At 37.6% G+C, this 19473-nt stretch overlaps 1 long non-coding RNA gene across 4 annotated transcripts in view; it reads left to right on the top strand.

Moving 5' to 3' along the window:
- LOC147823380 (uncharacterized) overlaps positions 1-19473 on the top strand; it is a 187920-nt gene that overhangs the window by 100844 nt on the left and 67603 nt on the right. The window contains exon 6 of one of the 4 annotated variants that reach the window (XR_015443988.1): positions 1025-1103. The exons of the other annotated variants lie outside the window; for them this stretch is intronic. This is a non-coding gene — a long non-coding RNA (uncharacterized LOC147823380). The remainder of the gene's footprint in view (positions 1-1024; positions 1104-19473) is intronic. 4 annotated transcript variants of the gene reach the window in all.

The following is a 19473-nucleotide window of genomic DNA, read 5'->3' as shown; positions in this document are numbered from 1 at the left end:
CAAAGGAGAAAGCACAAAGTGTATTACAATATTAAAAATAACTCTGTTTAAAAATAAGATAAAACTCCAAATGCAAAAAAAACAGATGGCAATAACATCAGGAGTACCACATAACTATTCCATGATACAAACAAGGCAAGAATGGTACCCTCTTAGATACAAAGGAATATGAGATAAAACGAAGAGAAAGCAGAATACAAAACAGAACACTGGCATGATACAAGGACAGAATTTGGAAGGTAATTTAGAGAGATATAAATAGAGCTTAATGTTCTTGAGTTTCTTTTTTTCTATAAAAATGGTTGAGTGCATATTTTTAAAAACATTCATTACATGTACAGGAGAATATGAAGTATTTGGATCAAACGTGCATGGATGAATTATTTAATTAAAATTGTCATAGCTTATTCACGTGTAAGGGCAATGTACCTTGTTTTGGAAATTTCAACAAAATTAATAAAAGGCCTCTTGACTATGCTGGTTGAATTAGCTTGGCATTGTGGACCAGGTTCTCCAGACATTCACAAGCATGTTTCTGTATTCAGATTTGTAAACAATAAAATGATGGCAGTGTTTTAGCATTTCAAAGCCAACATCCAAAGAAATGGACAGATGTATATGCAGCTGGAGAACAGTTTTATTTTTCTTTCCCATGCCAGTAATGACATTTTAATTTTCAGTTTTTGTCTGGATTGGGTTGTGGGGTTCCAGCACAGTCTTGATGAACTGTGATTTTAAGGTCTCTTGAGGGTCGCACATGGGCCCATGGTAACAAGTTAATCTGATGTTTGAAAATGATGAAATTCACTGGGGCAAAAAACCCTCTTATGATAAAAGAGTGAAAATTCTGATAAGATAACAGAATAATGGTGGTGTAGGGTGAGGGTAAGTCAGGATTTTATTTATTTATTATTTTTTGGAAAAAGGCTAAAAACTACTGGAGCATAAGCTGATTTGGCAAGTGCTCAAGGTAGGAGACAAACTATGTTCCTTCCTGGAGAGAAATGGAGGATTTCATTTCCAGATCCAGAAGAACACCCTGATGGAGAAGGGAAGAATTATGAGAGAGCTGCTGGTAGAGACTCGGGCTTGAGAAGGAAGAGGTAAACGCTATCTATTTGTTCATTCACTTATCTTCTAGCTCTGTGATTCAGGGTGAGCTACTTCTCTGGGCTTTGGTTCTCTTATTTGTTCATGAAAGGGTGATTGCACCTCCCTCAGAGCATTGTAGAATGAAAAGACATTGAACATGTTGGGGACAGAATATGTTCTCAGTCAGTGCTGACTATTGTTGGTTTTGGCAAAAACAGGAGTTGTATTTTGTAGAATGTTTCCAAACACTCAGAAAAGCCATTGTAAAACTGAGATCTCTCCAGATAATATGGTTACAGAAAATCAGAAAATCTCAGAGGCTGCTAAGTGTGTGCTATGTTTCTACTTATTAGGGCATGCATGCAAGAGATTTGAGGAGGAGGACAAATATGTTTAGCCATACTGCAGAGGGTACGTTCACTGAGATATGAAGTGTGGTTGAGGGCTATTTCACTGAGTGCTGCATTTGAAAAAGTTTCTGTATTATGGTCTGGTCATGTTATGACCCCAGGTTTTCGATACAAATGGACATGAAGCACAACACTGGTCATTAGGTCAGCTGATGGTGTGGCTGTCCTAAAACATGGGAAGCTTTCTATGTCCATGCAGGAGGTGAGGAAAGGATAATTACTATTATTTCTCCCTTGACTCTGGAAGGAAAGAAAGCAATGTAGAAAAATACATTTCCAAAGTTAAAGAAATCATGAAAGAAAAAAACAACATTGAAGAAAAACTTTCAATCAAATTTTTGGCTAAGAGTTTTGATTTTCCCCCCAAAGTTTCTTTCTACAGTCTAATCTTTGAAAATGAATCTAACAGTTAGGAAATACACAGCTAGACAAGTGGTCAAAGCTTTGGACAAGTGCACTGGTTATTGCTCTTCTCTTCTTTTCTTCCTCCCCATTAAGTTTATTGGTACATTCTAGGTATAAAATATAGTTACATTCATCATTGGGATCTTGTACCATTACGTAAGTATCTTGGTTCTTATTTTTTCCCCCTTGCCCTGCCCCCCCTTCACCCCCTTCACCCTTCCCTATTTGCAAAGATTTTGTTTCCATTTTTTTCCTTTTCTGATATTTTTTTCTTTTCCTTTTTTTCCTTTCCCTTACCCCTCCCACTTCCCCTGCTCCTTTAGACCTTTACTTCCTATTACACAATATCAGTTATACATTTTTAAATTAAAATATCAAGACCTAGGAGACATTACCAAAGATTTTACAGAATTTAAAAGGATATAGAAAGCATATTTCAAAAATCTGTTTTGAAATAAATTTGACAACTTCTAAGAAGTACCTTGGAAGACAAATTAATGAAACTAACTCTGGAGGAAATACAAAATTTGAATAGCACCTATTAAAGAAAGTATATTCCTAGCTTGAAAACCTACCTATATGACAACAACAGGCTCGTATATATTTTAACTGATAAATTATATCAAACATTTAAAGCAGAAAAAAAAGGAACACTTCTCCCCTCATTTTAGGAAACCAACATTGTGCTAATCCTAAAACTGGATAAAGATAATAGAAGAAAAAAGTATGAACATAGATAGAAATTTGTTTAACAAAACAAATTATTAGAAGTCAGATCTGGCAGTATTTATTATAGGGATGGCAGTGTTGGTTCAGCATTGGAAGATCCACCCTCATAAGTCATCATTTAAACAGAGGAAAGGAAAAAGCCATATGATCCTGTCACTAGTTGGAGAAAAAGTCTTGGACTAAATTCTACGGCTGTTCATGGTAAAAGCTATCAGGAGACTAGAAGTAGAACAGAAGCTTCTCAACAGATTAAAGACATGTACTCCATACTTCCAGTGAAAACGCCTTATATGAATGGAGAAGATACAATGCTTTCTCCTTAAGGTGGGGAACAAGTAAGATATGCTTATTCTTCATCTGTCCATTAAACTTTAAAACATAGGCTCAAATCAAAATAGTCTGGCAATAAAATGACACAATTAGGATAGGATTGGCAAGGTAGAAGCAAAATCTTTATATGTAGATGAAATGATCATCTGCAGAGAAAATACTAAGAAATCTCTAGGAGCCTTAGAACTTGTACTTGAATTTAGCAGGATTAGAAAACACAAGGTATGTATAAAAATTCAAGTCTATGTATATTGCTATAAATGAAGAATTGGATATTGAAATTTAAAAGTTCTGTAGGAGTACAAAGGACCTAGAAAAGTAAAAAGGAAAAGAAAAAGAAAACAGTGTTGGAAGACGTTTAGTACCTAATTTTAAGACTTCTTCTAAAGCTACAGTAATCAAGGCAGTGTTGGTGTAAGGAAAGACATATAGATCATTTGAATAAAACAGAGAATCTAGAAATAGAACCACACATATATGGTCCACTGAGTTTTGAAATATTATTTAACATTAACATTTTATAGAATATAAACTCAATTCAAGAGCCAAGGAAAACATAATGTTTTCAGTAAATGGCACTAGAACACCGGGTATCTGTATATAAAAAATTAACCTCAACCCTTTATTTCCATCCATAAAGATAACTTGAAAGGATCTATGAACCTAAATGTATAAAACTTTAAGAAGAAATTATTAGGGAAAATGTTTATGAATTTAGGGTAGGCAAGAACTTCCTAGGATACAAAAAACATGATGTATAAAAGAAAAAAATTGATAAATGAGATTCCATCACAATTTAGAACTTTAAATGACATCATTAAAATGAAAAGTAGTCCTTAAACAGACCATATTTACATTGCATATAACCTATGACCAGAATATATAATGAACTCTCACAGCTCTTTAATAGACAACCCAATTGAAAAGTAGACACAAGATGATAAATAGCCAGTACATCACAAGGAAAGATGTGCAACACTAGAATCAGAAAAATACTAATTAGTACAAAACCAAGATTGAATTATACACTCATTAGGGAGATGAAGCTAAAAGTTTTAAAAACCTTGTCATGACTTTTTCTTTTTGTTGGATTCTTCCCCTTTGCGTTTAATTTGTCATGCCCACCAGATTCATTCTGCTGGGCTTTCTGGGGTTGTGATCCTCATTGTCTTTTCCTAGGATATTGTCTAAAATTTTTTGGAGTGCTAGTTTGGTATTCATGAAGTTCCTAAGGTGCTCTTTATTATGAAAGTATCTTATTTCTTTATCAATTTTGAAAGATAGTTTTGCAGGGTACATCAATCTTGGTTGAAGGCTGTTTTCCTTTTGGGCTTGAAATACATAACTCCAATCTCTTCTTGCCTTGATGGTTTGCATTGAGAAGTCTGCTGTGATTCTGATGGGCTTTCCTTTGTATGTGATTTGTTTCTTTTCTCTCACTGCTTGTAGAATTTTGTTCTTCTGTTGGATTTCTGGAATCCTAACTATTATATGCCTATGTGTAGATTTTTTTTGATCAAGGCTAGCTGGAGTCCTATATACCTCACTTAACTCTATGTCAAGTTCTTTCCCCCTCCTTGGGAAGTTTTCTGCCATCACTTCTGTGAACAGTTTTTTAATGTCATCTGCACTCTCTCCTGTTCCTTTATTGACTCCAATCAGTCTTATGTTATTCTTCTTTGCATCATCTAACAGCTGCTGGATTGATTTCTCATGTTCCCTTACAATTTTAAAGCAAATTTTCTTTTCCTGGTCACTAATTGCAATCTTATCTTCTATATCTGAAATTCTGTCCTCACATTGATTCATTCTGCTGCACAGACTTTCGATGGAGTTTTTAATCTCCTGGAAATCTGTTTGTATCTGTTTTATGGATTCCATTTGTTTCCTAAGTTGGAATTCCATCATGTTCCTCAGATCGTCTATTATTTTATCTGTGTCCTCTCTAGATTTATTAATCATGTCTTCCACTATGGGCACAATTTTTGTTATTATCTGAGAAATTATTTCTGATTTCATTTTTTTCCAGATCCTCTTTTGTTGCCAGTTCAGTCGGTCCTGGTGGTTGAGTATCAGATTGTTCCATCTCGTTTCCCTTTGAGGTTGCTGTAGGTGATCTGGAAGTCCGTTTTTGAGGGTTATTTACATGTCTTATCATTTCCACAGTGGGGGGGGGGTTGCTTCTGGCACATTGTGCAGCCGACCACAGGGAGCCTCCTCCTGGGCGCTGGGATTGTCTTACCTTCTCTGCCCTAGGAGCGTTGCTTCTCTTCTTTTCTTGTTACCATGGTTACCCCTGGTCCTCCATCTGACAATGTGAAGCCCTTCCTTAATTTGGTTTAGATTCACTTACTCTACCTTATTTGTCATAGTTCTATTTTTCCTCTTCTCATGCCCTATACTTCAGCCAATCTTCCAAAATTAGTGTTCATCTTGTATTCATGGACAAGTTGGACTTCCATGCTTTTGTTTTTCACCTCCTGGAAAATAGTGCATGAATATATCCAAATTAAAGCAGTCCTGTGAAATCACCTTGTCCTGGAGCCTTTTGCATTCCCCAAGCCCAGGGGGAACAGCTGCCCTATTTGAAGCTCCCTGGAGCAACCTGATCAGTTATGTAAGAGAAACCCCATATATATGATAGATATATCACATCTTGATCCTTTTGACTTCACCTTCTCCTCCCATCTCTCACCTCCTCCATTCTCAGATTGTCTTCCCAATTCCACCTAATGTGTCACACAGTCTGAATATAGTAGTCATGCCTTGTTTATCCGCATTCAATGAATTAAGAAATCTTCACCAAAAGCAGTACCAAAATCTAAACAATACTTACTATAAAGGTAATGTGCAAAGTAAGACAAATGGATATAGGATCATATGTATAAATGTTATCTCTTTTTTTGTGCAAATGCCATGTCTTCCTATTGTTTATAGATGTCAAGAGCTACACACTGACAGGGATTGTATTATGCAGGAGAAATGTATCCTTCATACATTTTTATAACATATATAAGGGCAAAATAATATTGTACTTTAGTTTAGATGTTCCATGTGGTTTTTCTTTATTCAATAAAAGACTGGGAAGCTGGAGCATACTGCTATGAACTTACTGACTAATCTTGGATATTTGACAATGAGAAATAAAAGTTAGTCAGAAGTCTAGGAAATCCAGTCACTTCTCTCTAGCTCTCCCAGTCTGAGCCTCCATCCTCCCTGACTGGGGCCCTGCAAGGACCTTCCACTGCACCAGCCTCCAGCTTCCACCTTTGCTTCCCATGCTGTTTCTAGTGCAGTAGCTAGATCCATCTCTACAGCATAAATCATATCACGTCACCAGTTGGTCTCTGTAAATGCCACTTGTTTTGTTCTAAGTAAGCTCTAAAGTCCGTTAGGCTCTTCATGATCCATTTTGTTCTTTGCTTCCCCTTTGAATTCATCTCCTGCTGTTGGAACTCACTCTGATCCATCCACACAGGTTTCTGGGCTCCTCTCGAATGTGCCATGCACACACCTATCCTGAAGCCTGTCACAAACAGCTATGTCACAAACTATACATAGTACCTTGTCTCCTTCAAGTCTTTGCTTAGCTTCTCATAAGAACTATTCTTCTTTTCCTTCCATCCTTCCTTCCCCTCTTTCCTTCCTTCCTTCCCCTCTTTCCTTCCTTCCTTCCTTCCCTTTCACCCTCCCTCCCGCCCTTCCTTCCTTCCTTCTTTTTATTTGTGATGCTGGGGATGGAACCCAGCACCTTACACATGCCAGGCAAGTGCTCTACCACTTAGCTATATCTCCTGTCCCCTCAAGAGCCTTTCTTGACACCCTCTCTTCCTTTCCCAACAAACCAATACTTCTGCTCTTTTATATTTCACAGCATGGGCCACTTGTCACTTTTTAATGTACTATCATTAAATTAGCTTCTGCTTATTAATTAGCTTCTGTCTCTTCCCATTAATTGTAATAAAATCCATGAGACAGAAATACTTTTTATTCACTGATGAATCCTGAATGTGTACAACTGTGCCTGATACATAGTCACTCTAAATATTTGTGGATGAAAGGAAATATAACATGACAAACATTGCTATTTCCTAGTTCTTTTGTCGCTTAAACTTCACAGCAACATTTTTTTTTCAAATTACTGCATGTAGACTATACAGAGTAATATGTTTCACTGTGGTCTTTTCATACATGTATATAATATATTGATCATATCCATCCACACCATTACTCTACCTAGGTCTCCCCTCTTCCCTCTTCTCTTATAATATCTTTCATATCATTCTTTTTGCTCCCTAGATTCCACATATTAGGGAAAACATACAAATCTTGTCTTTCTGAGTCTGGCTTATTTCATTTAACAGGATAAATCTCAAGTTCTATTCATTTTTCTGCAAATGACATGATTCCACTCTTCCTTATGACAGAATAATGCTCCATTATGTATCCATATCACATTTTCTTTATTCATTCATGCATTGATGGGTACCTAGATTGTTTCCATAGCTTAGCTATGTTCTGTGATAAACACAGGTATTTCTACTGCATACTGACTTTAATTTCTTTGAGTATCTGCTGAAGAATGAGATAGCTAGATTATATAGTAGTTCTGTTTTTAGTTTCTTGAGGGAGCTCCATTCTGATTTTCATAGCGACTATACTAATTTACACTCCCCCCGACAATGTGTAAGGCTTCCTTTTCCTCCATATTGTCACTAGCATTGCTGTTCTTTCATAGCACCATTCTTATATAAACATTTGATTATCTCCATTTGAAATCAAGGGAACTGAAGTGTATAGAAGTTAAAATGCTCATGGTCACAAAAATAAAGGTGAAACCAGGATTCAAATTAAGTTGATTTAACTTCAGATACTAAGTCCAACCATTCTATCACATTCCCAGCTGGGCTGGGCCTCAGTCTTTTCTATGTTTATTTTAATTAATATTATATTTTTCTATAAATTCAAGAGTCAAAAAGCCCTAAAACTTAGTAAAGAAAACCAGTATTTCCTTATTGCTTCATGCCTCCATCCCCAACTTCCCTTTTCCCAGAAGTGAACACTTCTATCTTTTGCATTTTTTTCAATATTTTTGAATAATATCAATACCTTTATTTCTTAATTTTTTCCTCCAGTTTTATATATTATCTATGGACTTCTATATTGGAAGATAAAGAAGTTAGCCCTCTTTCTTCCTCTTTCTCCAACACACACACACACACACACAGACACACACACACACACTCATATACATTCTTCTTGTTCTCCTGACCTCTGAATATAATTATATTGTAATTTTGATTAGAACAGTAGACAAGTAGGTGCCTTAGTTTGTTTTCTCTTGCTATATTACAAAGTATTAAAACTGGATAATTTATAAAGAACACAGAGTTCTTTTGGCTCACAGCTCTGGAGGCTGGGAAATGCTAGAACTTGGTGCCTGCAAGGATCTCATGAAGTTTCAAGCCTGGCAAAAGTAGAAGGGTAAGCGAATGGATTTGAGGGGAAACTTCTCTTTGTAACAGCACACTCTTACCAGAATGGACTCACTCCTATGAATGCCACATTAATATCTATTAATGACCTAATCCCCTCTTAAAGGATACACCATTTCTCAGTAATACTGCATTGAAAATGGAGGTTCCAACACATAACATGTGGGGGGCATGTTCAAACCATAGCAACAATGGTTATGTTATTACCTCTATAGTTTCTGCATAAATGAACCACATCCACATACCATTTTTCTTCTCAGCATAACTTTCTGCATTCCCTGGGTTGTCTTATTTTAAATTTATTTATTTATAATTGTACTTACCAATTGGATCTGAAGACCTTCACCATTTTTGTAAAATGTTTTGGGTCCCTGAATATTTGAAAAAATCTATGGATTTTCTGCTTATAGAAGTTTAGGTTGGAAATAGTTTTTCTTCAGAATTTTGAAGATATTACTTTATTAATTTCTAGCTTTCAGTTGGTTTTGTATCTTTTACCTTCTGATCCCTCTGCATATACATTTTTCTCTTTTCTCTGGAACTTTTGGCTCTTCCTTCCAGCCTTAGGGTTCTGAAATTTTTCAGCAATGTGACTGGGTGTAACTCTGTTTTTATCATCATACTGGACACACTCAGACCCTTGTTTTTCAGTTCTAGGGAATTTCTTAACTGATCATTTCTTCTATTTCTTTTGTCCTTTATTTATTTATTTATTAATTTGGTACTGGGGATCGAACTCTGGACCTTCTGCTTTTGAGGCAGGCAGCAGCACCACTGAGCTAAATCCCTGGTCCTTGTCCTATTTTTAATAAAGCTTGTTATTCAGATACTAGCATCTCAGAACTGGTCTTAAATTTTCTTGTTTCCTCTTCATGTTTCTCTACTTCCTAGGAGATTTCCATGACTTTACCTGCCACTGTTTCTATTGAGCTTGTAATTTCTAATTAGGGCAGAGCACATGTTCTTCCATGCACCTGGGAAGAGGGTCCAGAATCTGGCCCCAGAGGAAGTGGACTGTGGCCTCCTGAAGGAAGTGAACCGCAGAGTCTTGATCTGAAGTGAACTGTATAGTGGGTCCACAATAAAACAGAAAGGGGGTTACTACAAGAAAAAGTTGAAAGAAAATGAAATTCAATGAACTAAAATCTATAGTGGCCTAGAAATAAGATTACCTAGAAGGTAAGTCTATTTTGTATGCTGAGTTGATTTCTTCTGATCGATGTTTATGAAATCAGATTGAGATCCTGGAGAATGTCTCCATCTGAACATGAGATCAAGGCAACTCTAACTTTGAATAGAGGAGCATGGTGGATTATTAGCACTTTAAATTCACTTACATGAGCTTGTTACTTAAGAATCAAGCACTACATGTTAGACTGAAACCCCTTCAGTATCAGAGGCATTAGGGGGATAAATTCTAACCACTGAACATCTGTATTTCCCAGTTGTTGTAAATTATTTTTTCACATATTTCTAGTAAAATATAGTGGATCATTAAAATCATAGAGTTTGCCAATAAAGTAAAACAAGTGAAGACCAACACTAAGGCACCAGTTAGGTAAATATTTACATGTGCAACTGAATTTTCTAAGTGTCCTTTGCCCTTGACCTTTATGGATGCTGCAACTACTTGCTAACAGATAATTTACTATGCTGAAGACAGGCAGATATTTAGTTCTTAAGAAGGGGCCACATGGTTGGGCCTCTTGCCAGTGTGCGCTTGATGGGTCATGTTTCAAGCCCTGGGTTTCACTCCCATGTCTATCTCTTATTTTTCCCCTTTCCTTTCTGAAATTCCTAGGGATTTAGACAACTTGACTCAATTCCTCGGTTCTCTTCCTCCGAGGACTGTCTGGAGAGTAACATGCTCTCTTCCTAATTTCCCTTTCTTTTAATTTGCTGTCACCCAAAATAAACACTCAGGCTCTTCTTGTTTAAGACTTTTACGAGGATCCCTTCTTGTTTGGGGAATCACCCTACCTATACAATTTCAATAAACTCAGCCGCTCATTTCTAGCTAGAGATTAATAAGTAACCTGTGGATTCATGTTTGCTAAATGAATGAAAGCATTTGTGAAATTTATAATTGTTACACAATTCCTGAAGATTTTTCGCAGAAGCTTCCTACCAGGTGTCTGTTTCACCTCCCTTGAGATCTCTTTGACTTGAGCCCTTTAAAAATCTGATTGTTTTCCTGCTCCATGTCTTCTTATCCTTTCGGCTTTCTAGGAATGCTTTCTCTACAGCTGTGCTTCTTAAACTTGAGTGTGCAAAAAGTCACGTGGAAAGGTTCCTGAGGCCCAGTGGCAGCGATTCAGATTTAGAAGGCCTGGGGTTTTGCTGACACTGTTAGGCCTAGGAGTGACATTAGACCAGAACATTAGGAAGAGCCATCTCATGTTGTGTAGACTTCAGCTTCCTTTCCAAAGATCTAAGCTGCAGTTTGAGTCCAATTTTCCAAAGTTCATATGGCTCCAGTGAGCCTGTTCATGGTACAAATTTTTGCTCCTACAGCTGCGACACAATACCTAACACCTACAATTTAAAAGAGGAGAAATTTAATTTGGCTCATCATTTCACAGAATTTAGTCCATGGTTGGCTGGCTCCAAGGCAGGAACATCATGGCAGAAGGGAGGGGGGAACTAAAGCTCCTTATTTCATAGAAACCAGGAGACAGAGCAGGGGAACAGTGCCAGGGAACAGATGTGGATGATGCCAGGGAACAGATCTAGTACCCAGGGTCACACCTCCGTGACTCACCCAGACACACCCAGAAGTGAGCTTTACTCATCGCCTAGGTGGCTCTGAAGCCAATCAGGTTGACAGTCCAGCTTAATGGTCATACAGACTTTTAGTTTCTTTATTGAAAGGAAGGGAAGGAAATGGAAGGGAAGGGGAAGAAAAAGAAATCCCTTGTAGGGAGGATGTAATCAATGGATGTGACAGCCAGGAACAATTATGTGTTTACATCACTAAATTTTCAGAACAATCTCGTGATGTCAGTATGGCTTGTCTCATTTCATAGACATGATCAGTAATTTACCCCGTAGCGATCAGGAAACCTGGATTTTGTACTTCTCACTACACAATGCAGCCCCACTGTTTCAAACACCACTTGACTTGTGTCAAGCCTCCCTAAGAGGCTCTCTTTCTGTATTGAGAAATGCTTCCAAGGAGAGCAATAACTGAGATGGGCTAACCTTAATGAGCAACCTAATATTTCCTTATTCAGACAAAGAGCTCTTTCCTCTTAGAGTTTCCATGACTCATTCCGTTGCCCTCTGTTCCCATGGAAGACCTCCACTGAATTACAGATCAGCAATGTCAGAAATAGCTAATAACAAAAAACAGTGATAGACATTGTCTATTGATATAAGTACATGATTTTCTAACAGATCTGAAAAAGAGATTAGGTTAAACCTGAGGAAAGTTATGGGTAAGACCAATGAAATGTAATATACTGTATTGCCTCCTTGCAAGATTTTATTGCCTTTACATTGGATAGCCTTGTGAGGATAAATATACATTTGTTTATCCAACAAAACTGCATATAATTGTGCTATTATTATTTTGATATAAGGGTGCTTGCTTCATCAGCACATATCTTATTTTGATATAGGAGAATAATACTCAAACAGGTCTGAGAGATAATTGCAAATACTTTAAGCTGACATGGATTATGATGTGTTTTGGGCTTCTCTGTGTCCCAATACCATGACGTTTGGGTTTTCAGTTCCCAGACATTGAGTGTGGGACCATGGGGTGTGAGAATTTTGTTTCCCGGCATCCTTGACTGTTATTTTTGATTCATGAAAGTAGGCAGTAGTCTTCACAATGATCACTGTTTCCATCACTGCAAGAAGCCTAGATAAAAATGATACCTTCATAATTTTCCTCATCTCTTCCAAATATCTGATCCCCACCCAAGTTTTTCTAAATCAAGCATAAATTTCATAGAGCTTACATTGTCTTAAATTACTTTCCTGTCATGGAGAAAAAGATGGCTCTGTTTCAGAGGTCTCCGGACCTGGGTTCTATTTTGTCATGTATTTACCTATTTAGAACTCACTTCTCTTCACTGGTTAGGGAGTTATACTGAACTACTTTAAGATTTAAAGTTCCAAAAAGACATTCGCATTTCATTTTGAATAAGCCACCCATTCAAACTGTAACAATTTCCAGCTAAAGGTCTAAAACAATTTTTTGTATAGTATTGGCAGCTGGTCAAATCTTCAAATTCAACTTTAAAGGAGAGTCTTGTAGGTTAATTAACTGAAATGTTCTGGAATGATGGACAAATTGATTCTTATATTTCTTGCTGAAAAAAAAATGCTTTCAATATGTGAAAACTTATGCCATTTGCCAGTGGTGAGAAAGTTATCAGTGCTTTCAAGAAATTTCTTCAGAGCAAAATTTAAAGCATTAGGGAATCAAACCACAAAACGACATGGTGACTCAGCAGTGTCTTTAGCATTCCTGAAGAGATTTTGCATAGGAAGGCAAAAGAACTCTGAATGTGAGGAAAATTGGGAAAAGCTGAACAACCTAGGAAACCATATGACTAATTATGCCTTTTGTGAAATCAGATAAGCTCTTAAGGTTTTCTTTTGGCTAAGTCATTCTAAGCATGGACAGTAACTAAATGATCACTATTGCCAAGTGGCGCTTTCAGAGTCTACAAGAACATGATGGTCAGATGAGTGTGCCAGGTGTGGGGAGTCCAGATAGTGCTGCTGTGAAATCCCCAGTTTTCTTCTATAATATCCATTCTGACTGGGGACAGGGAAGTCTAGCTCAACTGACATATTTTGTAGCATCAATTTAAGGATGAAAAACACATTTGTGTACTTTATTATGGATCTCCATATGATGTTTTTCATAGCATCTCATTTAAAGATTGACATAAGATCCAGCCAAGTGTTCCTTGAGAACCATGGCCTGAGTGCAACCATGGCCCTTGCCTTGGTTTTAACCCAGCCTCTCTGGGCGGATACCGAGGTCTGGGTTAGAGAACAATGGACATTTGGCAGAGCTCTGGAGGAGGCTGGCAATAATGGCAGAATGTGTGCAGGTGTCAGATTTTATATGACATCCGTGAGTCAAGGCCATTCATCAATGCACATTCTAAAAGAGGCAATTGACATTATTTTGTAAAGAGGCAAAAATTCAAGTCCAAGTTAGTGAACAGATGGCATAGTGCAATTCCAGGTCCAAGCAGAGAAGGGAACAGGAGTAGATAAATATTATTGCCAAGCAAAGAGGAGGAGAAGGGTAAGCAAAGGAGATTCATCCCCAGGTCTGCTGCTCTCCTATGGATTTTAGTGACACACCCCTGTGTTGAGCAGCTCTGGGAAACTACCTTTGAAAGGATATTTAAAAAAAATTTTTTTAAGGAGATATAATTCACATGCCATACATGTCACCCATTCAAAATGTAAAATTCATTGATTTTTATTATATTTACAGCTGTACAGCCATCACCATAGTCTAAGTTTAGAATAGTTTTAATCACTTGAAGGAGAAGATCCATACTCATTAGTATCACTTCCCATTTTTCCTGTGCCCTTCTGTTTTAGTTACTTTTTTTCATTACTGAGACAAAATACCTGACACTCAAAGGTAAAAGAGGAAAGGCTTATTTGCCTCACAGTTTGTAGAAGTTTCAGTCCATGATTGGTTGGCTCCAAGGCAGGGTGGGATTGCAGAGGAGAAATAGTTCACGGTGGGCCGAAGGTAGCAAAGCAATCCAGGGTCCTTGGCAGCTTCTTTTTGTCCCTTTTATTCTCTGTCTTGGCTATTAGGATTAGAGCTGTGCCAAACCAATCAGTGGACTGATTTAGTAATCATATACCCTTCATTCCAGCATCAAACACTCTAGATTCAGACTCTTCTGAAAAGGCCCCACGTATGACCACATGATTGGAGGACATCTAGACGCAAACCATAACACCTTCCCATTCCCTATCTCTAGCCCTTGGAAACTATTAATCTACTTTTTGTCTCTATAGATAATATACTAGGTATTTTGTATAAATGGAAATATAAAATATGTAGTCTTTTGTGATTGGCTTCTTTCCCTGATAGGATTATTGAAGTTCTATTTTTCTTTAAAGAATTTACTTACCTGTTATAACTATTGTTTTATTACCAAATTTAGACTACTTTTCCCACTAACAAAGTGCCTGTAAAGATTGAAGTGTTCAGGTCAAGAAAATATTATGCTTAATTGAGAGGTACATAGATTTCTAGTTTACAATGTTTTTAGATAAAATATTGTACAAATAACATCAAAGCTAATTTAGTCTCCCTTTGATGGTTCATGGTATGAGAGATTCAGTGTAATTGTGATTGAATTTATATGTCAAAATTGAGTATCATAAGTATGTAAGATGTAGGTGTTTGGTCTAAGGTGTACTGATGCCTAGACCAACTCTAATGGATAGAAAAGCAATACTACAAAAACAAAAACTGAAGTCTCTACTATCTATTTATTTTTTTTGTCTCTATTTTACTGAGAAAAAATGTGGTGGAAAAACTCAGTTATTGGAATATATTGACTGGATTCTGTAAAGACAGGTCTTTCAGTAAGTTAGGGAAAAGGACTCTGAAAATGACTTATAAGAGAAGAGATTAAAAATACTGACCTTTATTATCAGCTGGATCTTTGGGTGTGGACTTTTGTCTGTTTTCTCAACACAGTAATTCTATCTCAAGTTGAATTTCTTCTTTCTTTTTGAAATGGACATGTAAGGGAAAGTGAGACTGGGAATTGTGCTTCCAAAGTATTATTCAGAGTATTCAGAAACATGATTTAACCCTTGCAAATTAATACATGTTCAGGAAAAAAATGTACAACCAAACAAAATGAATCTTGCTCTAGCAATAACTGATTGTAAATTAAGGAACTTTATTAATGAATTTCTGACTAAAGAAAGCACTAGCCTGCAAAAGTGCAGTATCAGTGTGGAGATGGGACATTCAACACCAGAATCACCCTGAGACATGGCTTGGCGCCAGAATTGCAGAAGAGAAGATATAAATGGTGGGAAAGTTATTGTCCCTCGAGATCAATCTCTTCTGTATAAATCATAGCATTCTCAGTTACGGCTTTGATTCCTTTACATCCCTGGGAGATAAATCATGCCTCTTGTTAACAAGACCAGATGGATTCCTGTGGCTGAGGGGTCAGCATGCAGGAAACATTGTTGATATTGGACTATCATTTCCTGCAGGGAGAGGAGCAGCTTCAGTAGTGAATCTTCTTTCCTACATACATTTGCTAAGATGCTGGCTGTTCATGCATTTTTCAAAGAATTCCCATGAGAAGTAGCTAATGTGCCATTTTGGGTTGTTCTGCAGCTTTTGGCCTGGAATCTCTGCTTGTGATCACATCCTACTGATAAATGCTAAGGGTGAACTGAGTTGCTTCACTCGAAGGAGAAATAAGGACAAGCTCCGAGTGGGACAATAATGGCAGTGCAACCTAATACAGTGTTCTGTAATCTCATTAGCTAACTCTCCTAAAAGATTTTTAAACATTTTTAATGGATTATGCTAACAACTTGATGGCCATTATTTGGGGGTAGAATTTCTTTAAAATTGAAGATTTAGCAATGTAACATCTTTCACAATTTCAGTAACCACTGTTTCAGTGTTTACTTTGAACTCTCTTGTATCTTCAACTCACTGTCTTCTCTATATCTAGTTTGTTCACATTGCTGTGTATACAAGTCAGCTGTCAGATACAGACTCGCCCAAGGTCCTGGGAACTTGTCTCCCTGTTTTGATCTCTCCGTATTAACTGCTTGTGTGATTTCCTTTCAAACTCTAGTTTAATGAACCATTCTCTTTCCTGTCTTTATGATCTCCTTTCCTCCATCTCCCTATTATTTTTGACGTTTATTCCTACTACTTTATCTAGCTAGAATGCATTTGATTTCTCTTTTCTTCTCCTTGTTCTGTGGGAAAACTCAAGGCTAGCCTTGCTTAAACATTTATAAACTTAGTTTATGCATTGGAGTCCCTCTTGATAATTCAGGCTTGACTCTATCATGCGTCTTTTACACAGGACTTGCATTGAGCACTTTAATATTGAGCATGTCACATACTCTTCAGATTGTAAGGCTGTGCATTATGCTTAAGATGCAGAACAAAGAAACTGATACTTATATCTTACTTTCTATGTTCAAAGTCTAGGGAAAAATCAGGATATTCTAGATGAAGGCTATATCCCAACTTCCACTGGGAATAGGATTTTGATTATATGCCACATCATCTTTGTTATTCTTACCATTCCTCACCCTTCAGTCCAGAGAAGAATAAAAGGGGAGAGAAACGAAAGGAAAGGAGAAGCAACAGAAAATACCTTGCGATGTTTCCTATTAAACTACCATAGGGATACTTAAGACACACTCTGCCTTTTGTATTGTGCATCTTATTTCTAGACATTTAGGAGTAAAGTCTGTTTATTTGGTCACATATCTTGGATTTTTAAGAAATGGCTGATACACTCTTGGAGTATGTATGGCTTTCTGTGATTGATCACCATTTATCTTGGCAGTGGTAGGAAACTCTTTGTTATGGACTCCCTTTTAACAACTCGGGGAAAGGAGAATGAGGCTCTAATGCTGCTGAGCATTTTAGGGGCTTGTGTGGGCAGAGTTTTTAAAAGTCTCCTTGGCTCTAGACATGCAAAATGCAGAGGCCGGGAAGAGGAAGAAGTTTCCTATTTCATAAAGAAATTTTGGACACAGTTTGAACAGGGAATAAGAAAAAATACCCAAATGTAATTTTATTGCCAACTTCCCATATCTTCATGTCTGCAGGATAACTTAAGATCTTTTCATTATACTTCCCTTGCAATTCAGTTTGCTGATGTTCCAAGAGAAATAGGAGGAAGGCTGGGAAAATGTCTTTTGATGGTGGAAATGCATGAGGTTTGTTATGCCTTTTAGAACTGCAGTCCCCTTACACAAAAAAACCAGGGATATCCATTGTGATATTTTTGATGACCTTTCTGGGCAAATGAAACCTGAATATCACAAGCAAAATTTCTGCTAACCTGGGCGTGTTCATGATATTGCCTGCCAGGAAATGGTTCTGGGACCATCATATGGGCGTACAAATGGCCCCTATCTATGTGTTTGACTGTGTGATGAGAAAGTGATATATAATTTATTAGAAAGCATATTTCAAATCCTGAATGTTAATCTTTTCCTGGACTAGTCATATGCAGTGCAATACCTCTCCAGTTGCTGGGCAGTGAGACTCTATTCTCAGTCACCCACATCACCTTACTCTGAGGATCTGATACTCCACAGTGTACTACATTGCTAAGCTATGATGTTCTGTGGTTTACGTATAGTAAATGTATTCTTGAGGCAGTTTCAACTTACAACAGGTTTATTGAGACATAAGCTCTCACAAGTCACGTAGCATCTATATTCCTGTGGTGCAAACATCTTGAGTTAGGGTTACCCTGCATGCTACCTTAATGCCCAAGAGACAGAGCAAGATGGTAGTGAGTAGAGGGAAATAAATGTCAGTTGTGGCAAGGTGGCAAAGTATATCTACATTTCTGCTCTCCTTATGCTCCTCTCCTCTCTTACTCTCCAGTATTTGCAACTCCTCTTACTTTCCTAAGTAGGTCCTTCCGGCCTGTGATGAGGCTCCCATTTCTAAAATGGTGCATGAGGGTTTGGGAGGGGGCATCAAAATATATGCTATAACACTAAGTATCAAACCTTGAAGTGAATTGGATCCTGTACAAAGTAGTCTTAAGAATTTTTCTCCCCAGGGCTTTGTGAGTGCCACTTCAAGTGTGATTTGCTGACCAGCAGTATTAGCATCTACCTGGAGGTGGTTGGAAATGCAAATTCTCAGGCCCCACACTCAGCCTACTGAATCTAAGTGTCTGGCGACAGGGCCCAGGAATCTGCATCTTAACAAGGTCTTCATGGAAATCGGATGCACTTAAAATCTCAGAAGCACTGTTCTAAATGTCATCATTTCTCTGACAAGAGAAAAAAATGTCAAAATGTCAAAATGTCACAGCATCTTTCCCTTTGGTGCCTGCCCAGGAAAACACAGGCTTTAGGACTTATCCTTAGTTTCTGGGCAACACTTTGTTTTGCAGAATTGGGTAAATATAAATGACTGAGTGTGGCTGGATTGATTAAGGTTCAGAAAAATAGTTACTCAGAGTGGAAAAGAGTAAGAAAACGAGGCACAAGAAGCACAAATTTAGCCTGGGCTTGGTTTCAGAGAAAATCCCAAAAAGTCTGGAGACAGAGTGCAGGCAGGGGCATGATTGCTAGATCCTTTTAGTGAATTTTTTTGAGAGTAAGAAAGATTTTGAACTGGATTAAAGATGAAATCTCCCAGTGGATTTTGTGGGTTTACCGTAAAGATTTCAGTTCCTTTGGGTTTTACTTGGGTCAGTGTTGGATGTGCTTTGGTGTTGAGACAGCTGTCCAGGCCAGAAAACACTTCTGTGTGGGACGCATGAAGACCTGGACATCACAACGTGCCTGGCACCTGGTAGGCAATGATGGTGGTTTTGACATATTTGCTTTCTGGTTATGTTTACTGAGAAGATCTGTGGAGAGATTGCTCTTCACTTAGAGGATTATGCTGAAGGATAACACAGGAAAAAGGTGGTTTTAGATATCATCATGACTGCGGATTGACAAGAGACTCTCAGTATACATTATGTGAATTTTTCATTTTTCATTTAGCAGCACGATCTCCTAATTTTCACTATCTTTCTCTTTTAATCCCTTCCTTTTGATCCTGCTATGATAGCCACTTATAACATCTGTGGACATACCTTGGATCTCCTCAACCTCAGAAATTCCATCACTTCTGAAACCCCAAATTTATAGTACATTTTTTATTCTCTTGGCTCATTTGCTTCAGAACTAATTTTCTTCCTCCCTCCCTCCCAATCCTGACCTCCCTTTTTCTTTATTTTTCTTCTCAGTGCTGGAGATTGAACCCAAAGCCTTCACAC

The sequence above is a fragment of the Heterocephalus glaber genome, unplaced genomic scaffold (genome assembly GCF_053883595.1).
Source record: "Heterocephalus glaber isolate CG9 unplaced genomic scaffold, H.glaber_assembly_v1.0 deba00001587, whole genome shotgun sequence".
Taxonomy (NCBI): domain Eukaryota; kingdom Metazoa; phylum Chordata; class Mammalia; order Rodentia; family Bathyergidae; genus Heterocephalus; species Heterocephalus glaber.
The sequence above is the reverse complement of the archived record's forward strand: the minus strand, read 5'-3'. Positions and strand labels throughout refer to the sequence as shown.